The sequence below is a fragment of the Meleagris gallopavo genome, chromosome 9 (assembly GCF_905368555.1).
Source record: "Meleagris gallopavo chromosome 9, MGAL_WU_HG_1.1, whole genome shotgun sequence".
Lineage (NCBI taxonomy): Eukaryota > Metazoa > Chordata > Aves > Galliformes > Phasianidae > Meleagris > Meleagris gallopavo.
The window spans coordinates 6942652-6951599 of record NC_139412.1 but is presented as its reverse complement, the minus strand read 5'-3'; the positions used below and the strand labels follow the sequence as shown (position 1 = coordinate 6951599).

General features: G+C 36.0%; 1 protein-coding gene across 1 annotated transcript in view; it reads right to left on the bottom strand.

Annotated features, from left to right (window-relative positions):
- Positions 1-5511: 5511 nt before the first annotated feature.
- Positions 5512-8948, bottom strand: part of LOC104912167 (uncharacterized) — a 42435-nt gene continuing 38998 nt past the window's right edge. The window contains exon 3 of the mRNA XM_085230954.1: positions 5512-6939. The gene's annotated coding sequence lies outside the window, so the exon portion shown is untranslated. The remainder of the gene's footprint in view (positions 6940-8948) is intronic.

Below are 8948 nucleotides of genomic sequence, written 5' to 3'. Positions count from 1 at the left end.
ACAAGCTACAGGAGGAGGAAAAAGTAAAGGAAGTAAGATTTTAACTTGCTTCTTGTGCAACATAAATTAAAAATGTTACTATTATAGTACAAAAAAAGGTTGTCAGTACATTTCAAGGGCCCTGGTGGCAGAACAAACCACTGTAGTCTTTTTTTTTTTTTTTTTTTTTCAGTGTAGCACAGTGTCATTGAAGTCCCTTGCTGTGAATAGCTTTATACCCCAGAAACCTGCAGCATTAATTCGAATGCATGTCTGCATGCATTCTGCTTGTATGAAGTGAAAAAGTTAAAAAAAAAAAAAAAAAAAGCAGGAGCAAAAATTTTTCATAAGAAATGAATCCAAGAGTAATCTTGAAACACCGCAATACTTTTTTGTTTTAAATTTTGGATGTGATGTTTAAAGCGCTTTACATCATGCATCTTGTTCTTTTAAAAATGTACCTGAGGGGATTACTCAAAAAAAAAAAAAAAAAAAAAAATCAATAACAAAACTTTATTATTTATGCCCAGATTAAGTTTTATATTTGCAATAGTTTCATAACAAAAATAATAATCCATTAACTCATCTCTGAAGATGATAAAAGGAAAGGAACTGCATTTTGGTGCAGTATCCCAGTTTCACAAGGCAAGGCATTCAAAATTTAAAGTTGAATTGTGATAAAGCATGTTCTCACTGCCTAGAAGACAAACTCAATACAGAAATCATAACTCCAGTCTTCACCTCACAGTCTTCTCCAGACTGAACAGCCTCAGCTATCTAGCCTGTCCTTGGAGGGGAGGTATTCCATTTCTTGGATCACATTTGTGGCCCTTGTCTGGACGCAATCCAACAGGTTTTTGTCTCTCCCATACTGAGGACTCCACATCTGGATGCACTTCTCCAGTTGAGGCCTCAGTAGTGTGGAGTAGAGGGGCAAAATTCAGCATATTAATTTTTGTTGATCCCATTCTGCAAGTGTAACGCCTACCAAAAAACTATGTAAGAAGCCTAGGCTTAACTTCGTCCTTTACCTTCTTTTTTCATTTTATTGTCTTATTAGAGATAAAATTAGGTAATACATTTTAGTGTTCTGTGTCCTAACAGTACAAATCTGCTTGAAATTTGCTCACTGTTAAGCCAGTTCTAGGTCTGTTTGAAGCAGTTGAGCAACTTAGAGCAGCCAGAGCTGATAGGGCTGATGTGTAGACAGTTTTCTTCTGGGACATAACTATTTTTCCATGTTTGTTTAATATATATGAATATATTTAAATCCATTATGATATTACATTTTTATTTTTAAATAATCAAGATTCAGAAAAAATATCTGTAAAAACATGATATTTTTGTGACCAACTCTTCCAGGTTTTACCATTGTGAGAGGTTAAAATGGATGGGAACACCTGAAGTAGACTAATTCTGGCTAATTTCCTTTTGTCACTACTACTTGCATATGTGCCAGTGGTTAGTGATTCATTCTGAGGAAATGACTGGCAAATACCATTCTAAATTGTTACAGGAAGTATTGGATGGACAGAAGGATAGTAATTTCTCATGTATTAAGGGTTATGAAAGCAAGTTAATGTTAGGGTTCTTTGAGTGCTGGAAAATACTGTGATAGAAACAGAGAAGTATTTGTTTTTCTCTTACTCACAGGCAAACACCGAAAGCATTTCAGAAACCTACTAAAATAACTGTAGAGAAAACTTAACACTAGTCTGAAAAACACTTAGCTTCGCTTTCATTTCATATTAGTCATTGTGAGAACTGTCTTCTGAGATACTGAAGGTATTATCATGGTTGACTACATTACACTTAAAACCCTCAGGGTAGCACTACACTTACCTGTGCATAACCTGCAATCAAATATGAAAAATAAATATTAAGGAGCATTTTGGAGTCCCTGAGGCCTTGTTTGAGTGGCTTATGCTGTCGAGTTTAGTTTATATCATGTTTTAAATTTGGCAGATATATCAGCAGCAATGCATACTTTATTTTCAGTTCAGATAAAGCATTTTGTTTAACTATGGATAGAATATGACCTGAATTACATGGCAGTACAGATTACAAGCTGAGATTTTTTTTCTTTCATAGACCAAAGTGAGACAGTTCTGGTTCAGGTCTAATATAGATCACAGCCTCTGCTCTTCATTTACAACACATTGCAAGGAAACGTATAGAAGCAGAAGTGGAGAAAAACTACAGCAGTACTTCACCTTTGCCTTCTAGTATATTGACCCATGGCTTTGGTCAGCAGAAAATCATAGTGTCTAAGGAGATCTACGCTCTGTTTCTCTGTTCCACATAGCAAAAGAATGCAGAGCTCATAAGAAATTGTAATACACAACAGTATATAGTTATAGATAAACAGTGCCATAATGTATATGTATATGCTCTGGTGGTAGTAATAAATTTGGCATTTATTGCTGCCATGCGTGTGGTTTTGGGTTAGGACACCACTGTCTACAGCATAGCTAGGGATGGATGTCTCTGACTTTCATTAAATGTGCATGAGGGAAGTTTTACTAAATCAGCTTCTGGTCATACTCTCCTCTCATGCCCAGTAGGCCTGGCACATAACATGCATTGCCATTGTCAGAGGTGGATAAGATTGAAGCTTGATCTCATTTAAATTTTGTCAGCATGGCTGTTGATCAGATGTTGTTGTTCACACATCTATCCTGACTCTAGAGTTATGTGTTTAACTGCTGTTGTACTGATGCCAGGGTATGCCAGTAGAAAGACTCTTTTACCTGTGTAATTGGATCTACACTAAAGTGATTGAAATAGTGATAAAAGCAAAAGCTGGTCTTGTCTGTGGAGGGAATTTTATGAGCAGAAATATTTTGCTATAAGCAGGGGTTCAGGCACACCAGTGACTGTAACAGCAATGCATTAAAGCATAGGATAAGCTTATCCATGGCAACTGCTAGCTGTGTGGTCAAAGCCATTCTAAGTGCAGCATGGGAGTGTGCTACAAAGCTAAGCTAACTCATTTTACCAGGCCTTTGCCGTGGGCAGAGAGCAATGACTTGGTCAGTTACTTAAGGTCAGCTGATGAATTATGTTTGTTTAGCTTCAATAACTTGTGAGTAAATCTGAGCTCTCTCTTGATATAGTTAAAGCAATTCAAGTCACTCAGTGGTAATGTTATGAAGAAAGAGCAGCTTTCTCCTAGTTTGCCTTGTCCTGACTTTACATTTCTTCAAAGTATACAAAACAAACCATCAAAAACATGGAATCATAGAATCATTTTAGTTGGAAGAGACCTTTACAAGTCATCAAGTCCAATTCCCCTGCAAATAACAGGGCGATCTACAGCTACATGAAGTTGCTCAGAACGCCATCCAACCTGACCATGAATGTCTCCACAAACAGGAAACTCGCAACCTCTCTGGGCAACCTGTTCTGATGCTTCACTAATCTTATTGTAAAAAACTTTTTCCGTATATCCAATTTAAATCTCCCCTCTTTTAGTTTGAAACCATATCCCCTTGTCCTGTCACAACAGACTCTGTTAAATAATCTGTCCCTTTCTTTCTTATAGCACCCTTTAGATACTGAATGGTTGCTATCAGGTCTCCCTGGAGCCTTCTATTCTCCAGGCTGAACAGCCCCAGCTCTCTTAGCCCTCACAGGGTAGGTGTTCTATCCTTTACATCATTTTTGTGGCCCTCCTCTGGATGTGCTCCAACAGGTCCACATCTCTCCTGTACTGAGGACTCCTCATCTGGACACAGCACTCCAGGTGAGGTTTCACAGCACAGAGTAGAGGGGCAGGATCACCTCCCTCACCCTGCTGATCACACTGCTGTTGATGCAGCCCAGGATACTGTTGGCTTTCTAGGCTGTGAGGGCACATTGCTGGCTCATATCCAGCTTACCATCAGCCAGTGTCCTAAGTCCTTTTCACAGGGCTGGGCTGTGCTCTATTCTTTCATTCCCTGGCTTGTATTGATAGTGAGGGGTTGCCAAGATCTGAGTACAAGACCTGGATTTGTTGAACCTCACAAGACTCTCTTGGGCTCACTGTTCAAGCTTCTTTCAAGCTTCTCTAGGTTTCCCTGGATAGCATCTCATCCCTCAGGAATGTTGACTGCACCACGTAGCTTGATGTCATAAACTTTGTCAAGAAACCTTATGTTATATATATGTGTATATATATGTATATATATATATATGTATGTATGTATGTATGTATGTATTTACATATATACACATGTATGTATCTTTTTGATGATTATCTTATTATAAATCAAATGTGTTATCTACAAACTATCACTGTAGATGAGCATATTATTTCATTGCATTCAAAACTTGCTAGGATTAAGGACGAGAGCCATATTCTTTCTCCTAGTTCTTCTCCTAGTTGTGAGAAATTTTGTGAACCCACAACTTGGATTTAACACGGAAACTGTCTAGGACAGCAAAAATTCAATATAAATATATGTTTCCCAATGAGCCTTTTTGTCCTGTTGCTACACAAAACTTGAATAAAACTAGTTTTGTTCTAGTGCACTGAAATCTAAATTTTAGACATAAAAGGAAAGGAGGCCCTGGGCTAAATGTAATTAGACAAAGGTGGGGAAATCTTGGTAAAAATGACTGACAAATACATTTTAACTGAGTTCTATTTATGTTTGATTTTTCTTTTGCTATTTGCTCTAAAAGTCCTGTGAGCACATTCTAAGCACTGCACCCGCGTTAACACTAATTTTAATGTTAATTTAAAGTCTTATGTGGGACATCTATCTTGCTGGTTTGTTGTGGTTGTTTGTTGTGCAAAATCATGATTTGCTATAGGTGTCTTCTGAGACTAAACTAGTTTCATTAATAATCAGTAACTAGACAGTGAAATTAAATTTCACTGATTGCAATTATCTGGTATTTTTTTCTGCTAAATATTACCTAAAATTATTTTCTAATTTTTCAGTTGCAAGCCTGTTTGAGATCCTGAAGGAGTATCATTGCCTATGACTCCCTCTAGCGATTCTGCTATGAGAAATGCAGCCATCTGCAGATAGCCATACAAAATCACCTCAAATTCTTCATTAAATAAATAATTTACATCTTGCATAATGTTTTGAATAATGGCAATCAAATTTCCAATAAATTAAACTGGTTTTGCAGTGGGTTAAAATATTTTTCAATGTAAACGGTTTGGGGAAACATATTTTGCAGCAGATTTATATGCAAGAAGCCTTTCTTCCTTCTATTAAATGGAAAACTGATAAGCCAATAGAAGTACGAGATTAGATGTTAAAAATGAACACTGCATCCCTTGCTTGATATTGTTAAAGGCACTTGATTTTCAAAAAATGCTGAGCATTCTTTGTGGGATGATTGGGAAACTTCCACACAAAAATCACTCTAAATTATTTACTGCATGATATTGTATATTACTTTTTATATTCATTTGTGACACAGTAAGACACAATGTCCTGATATGATCAACATACAGCCACTTTACTGGGTGTACCTATAACTTACATTCTCTCTATCATTACGATTCCAAAGTCTTCTATCCAGTAGTTGCCGACCGTTACCACTGCTTGGTATTTTCACACTATCTCTAAAACCTTTTAAAAGCATGTCTTTAATTTTCATAAGCATTTTAACAGTGTGAGTTTTATTAACTTCTTATATTACATTTGCTCCATATAAACTGGTATAGAAAAGCTAACATTTCACCCGGTCATAACTGGATGTCACATTTGTGGTCAGGTTTGGAAACACCACCAATCAGTTCTTAACAAACAGGAGCCTGCATTCAGTTTGCCACATGCCCTCTGAGAGAGCTCAAAGCATCTGGCAATAGCAAATGTTAGCCTGCTTTTCTCTGCATTCAGGAGGATAACATCAGTTGCAAAAGTATTCTAGAAACGAGAGGATGTTACATAAAAAAATTACTTGCTATATATCATTATAAATAATGATTTTTGTTCTGAACAGGAATTTTCTGCCTGCATGTATCTCATAATTTAATTTTTATGGATATTTCACAGAAGTACAGGTGATGTCTTGATGAAAAACAAAAGCCATGCATAAAGGCAATTTCAGATTTTGTTTGACAAAACTATTTTTTCAGCAGGTAGATATAGTGCCCACAAGTAATAGCCAAGACTTAAATGATAGACCATATGAGGTCAAACAAAAGCCAGGTAAGAGTGATACGTTAGTCTACAAGTGTAGATTAAATGTAGGCTGAATCTTTAGTTTTCTTGTCAATAAACCTCTTCATGCTCTTGTTTTGAAAGGCATGTTACATAATCCTATGAAAAACTCAGTAAGAAACATCTTGTTATATAAATTGAAGGAAAGGAATCCATATCTCAGTGCCGTGCATTTCTGCATAACTCTGTCTTCCAAAAGAATCCCAAGCATTTTCCAATTGAACAACCTCACTCACTACTATTATACAGTAATCTTTGGAATGGGAATTATTAAGCACTTCGTAGCAGTACACAGCCAGAACTATTTGTACAGATTCTCCACCAGTGTGCCTGCCTCAGACTTTTCTTCCCCATGTCCTACCAATTTTGGTTCCTCAGAAGTTTTCAGCACTGTCGTAGTCTATTAGCTTGTAGGTAGAAGGAAATAATTCTGCAGAAACTCAGCTATAAACCTGCAGTACTGTAAAGTATGCAGATATACCAGAGTCATGTAGATTCATTCTGTGATTCATTTTCTTTCATTTATTTTTCCATTTACTTAATATCCTGAAGAGTAGAATACAGCTTAGTCCTCTATGCTTGGTGTTCCATACATGCTAATTTCAGACAGCAAAATAAAAATAAAAAAAGAAAAATAAGTAGAACATAAATACAATGGAAATTACTCTGAGCTTAATACAGATTCCAGTTTGATTTAGATGAGGTCTTGAGTCTCTGGAATTTATTATGCTTCAAGGAAAAGTTAGATGAAATCTTCATGACAAATGAAGCACGCAAAACTCAGCTGAAACTAGAAAAAAAATAGAGAAAATATTTAAGACCAACCGATATTTGAAGACCTGTAATGAATATTAAATAATATTTAATTGTGTTTATATGTTGAAATGATTAAATAACAAACTACAATATGGGAAAAAAAAAGAGAAACACCCAGAGTGTGACTTTTCATAATCCTAAATTAAATATCCTGAAGTTATTTGAAAATAAAGTTATTATTTCTTTTTCTTTTATAGGAAATCACTGGTAATTGCATTAACTCTGAAGGGATTTTATATTTATAACAGCAGGTAATATAATCGCCTCTTAGTATCTTTTGTTTTGAATATTTGAAAAGGTACACACTCCTTCTAGTGAGCATCATTCTGAAATTTATAGCTTTCCTGTACAAACTAATTTAAAATAATGAAAAAAAATATTGTTTATTCTAGCATTTTTACATGTCTAGACTGCTTCTTAAACACAAGCTGTGCTGTAAAATACAGCAAAAGACACAATATATTTCAGTTTTCCTAGTTTGTTTCTATTTTACAAGACATAAATCCCCAAACACTCTTAAAAATGCAGAGAACACAGAGTAACACTTGTTAAGTTTATAAAATTAATTTAAATGAGTGCTCTGAGCAGTTTTTTATTAATAAAATAATTTACTATGCTCAAAGACATGACGAATATGTATTGTACAAAAGGTATGCAGGAATTCCTAAGCTAGAGACTCAGTATGATTTTTATTTCATTTAACTCAGCTAAAATAGCAGTGGTACTGTTGCTGGCATGGCTCCTGATCAGCTCTCGTGTAGTTAAGCAGGGAGCTGGGTTCACAAATTCCTTTGTGTGCACTGTGTTTAGCTTTGAATCTTTCTAGCTTGTCGTCTTGCATTCCCATCCCAAAGCATGACCTTCTGGGGTGGGTGCACGAACTCTCAAAATGCTCAGTATAAAGAATAAGTTGTTTTATACATTATTCATGACATTTATAAAACATTGTCACTTGACAACTGGGATGATGAAGTTTGTATGTTCTACCTCCTGCTGTTAGGAACTGGACTTCTTAAGTTCCATATTGTAATCATTTTGACAACAACCCCGCAAGACAATAACCACCTCTGGTACCTGGCTCTCACCCAGCGAGGGATGTTTCATGAAATCATAACCCTACTAAAGCCATACAGGCTGAACTTCCTACACATTGGCTGTAGATGCATGGTGTCTCCAGCTCTTGGAATGACAGGAATATGTACGTGTTGCCACATGGCAGTTGTTCATCTGGATTTGTGGCTGTAGCCATCCATGTTTGATATTTCTAATTTATACTGTATTCATTTGATAACAGATAGCAATATTTTCAGTGGTGTAAAAATATGATTGCAGCAGAATGTTTTATGGCAGTTCTGCTCCAGCTCCTCTGAAGTTAGGTTTTCAATTAGCTTGCATTTCAGGTATTTATGAATCTTAGTGGGGAAAAAAAGAAAAGTGATTTGTAAGTTTCTTGGCAAAAATAGTTTTTCAACAAATATTTTAGAAAAGTTGTTCAGCCATTATAAATTACAGTTCATTGCAAAGGAGGGAACTCTAAAAGAACAACGGTATTCAGTGTTAAGTCCAGATAGAGCATCAACTGACATTTACGAAGCATGGTGCAACCTAGGTAAGGATTGCTCTTACAAAAGGTAAAGCTAGGGAATATTTATTATCAAAAAGCAGAAGTAAAAACAGTTCTAGTGCTCAAGGATCCCAAGTGAAATTTATTTTACATTTCCATTAAATGAGCATGATGGAAAAAGGAGAAAATGGAAACTAATTTTCAAATATGTGCACAGAGAATAACTTGGGACTGAGGCAAAATCCTATTAAAAGACGTAGTAAAATGCAGTTACAATTTGTTTTCTGCATTCTTCTGTTGCTCTGAAGAGAAACAAAAAGAAACAAAGCAAAGCTACGCAAGGCCTTCAGCAGAAAGACCTCCTACCTTATCTGTCACTCCTGCAAGAGTAGCTCCCTTTTGTTCCCTATGCCAGTCTC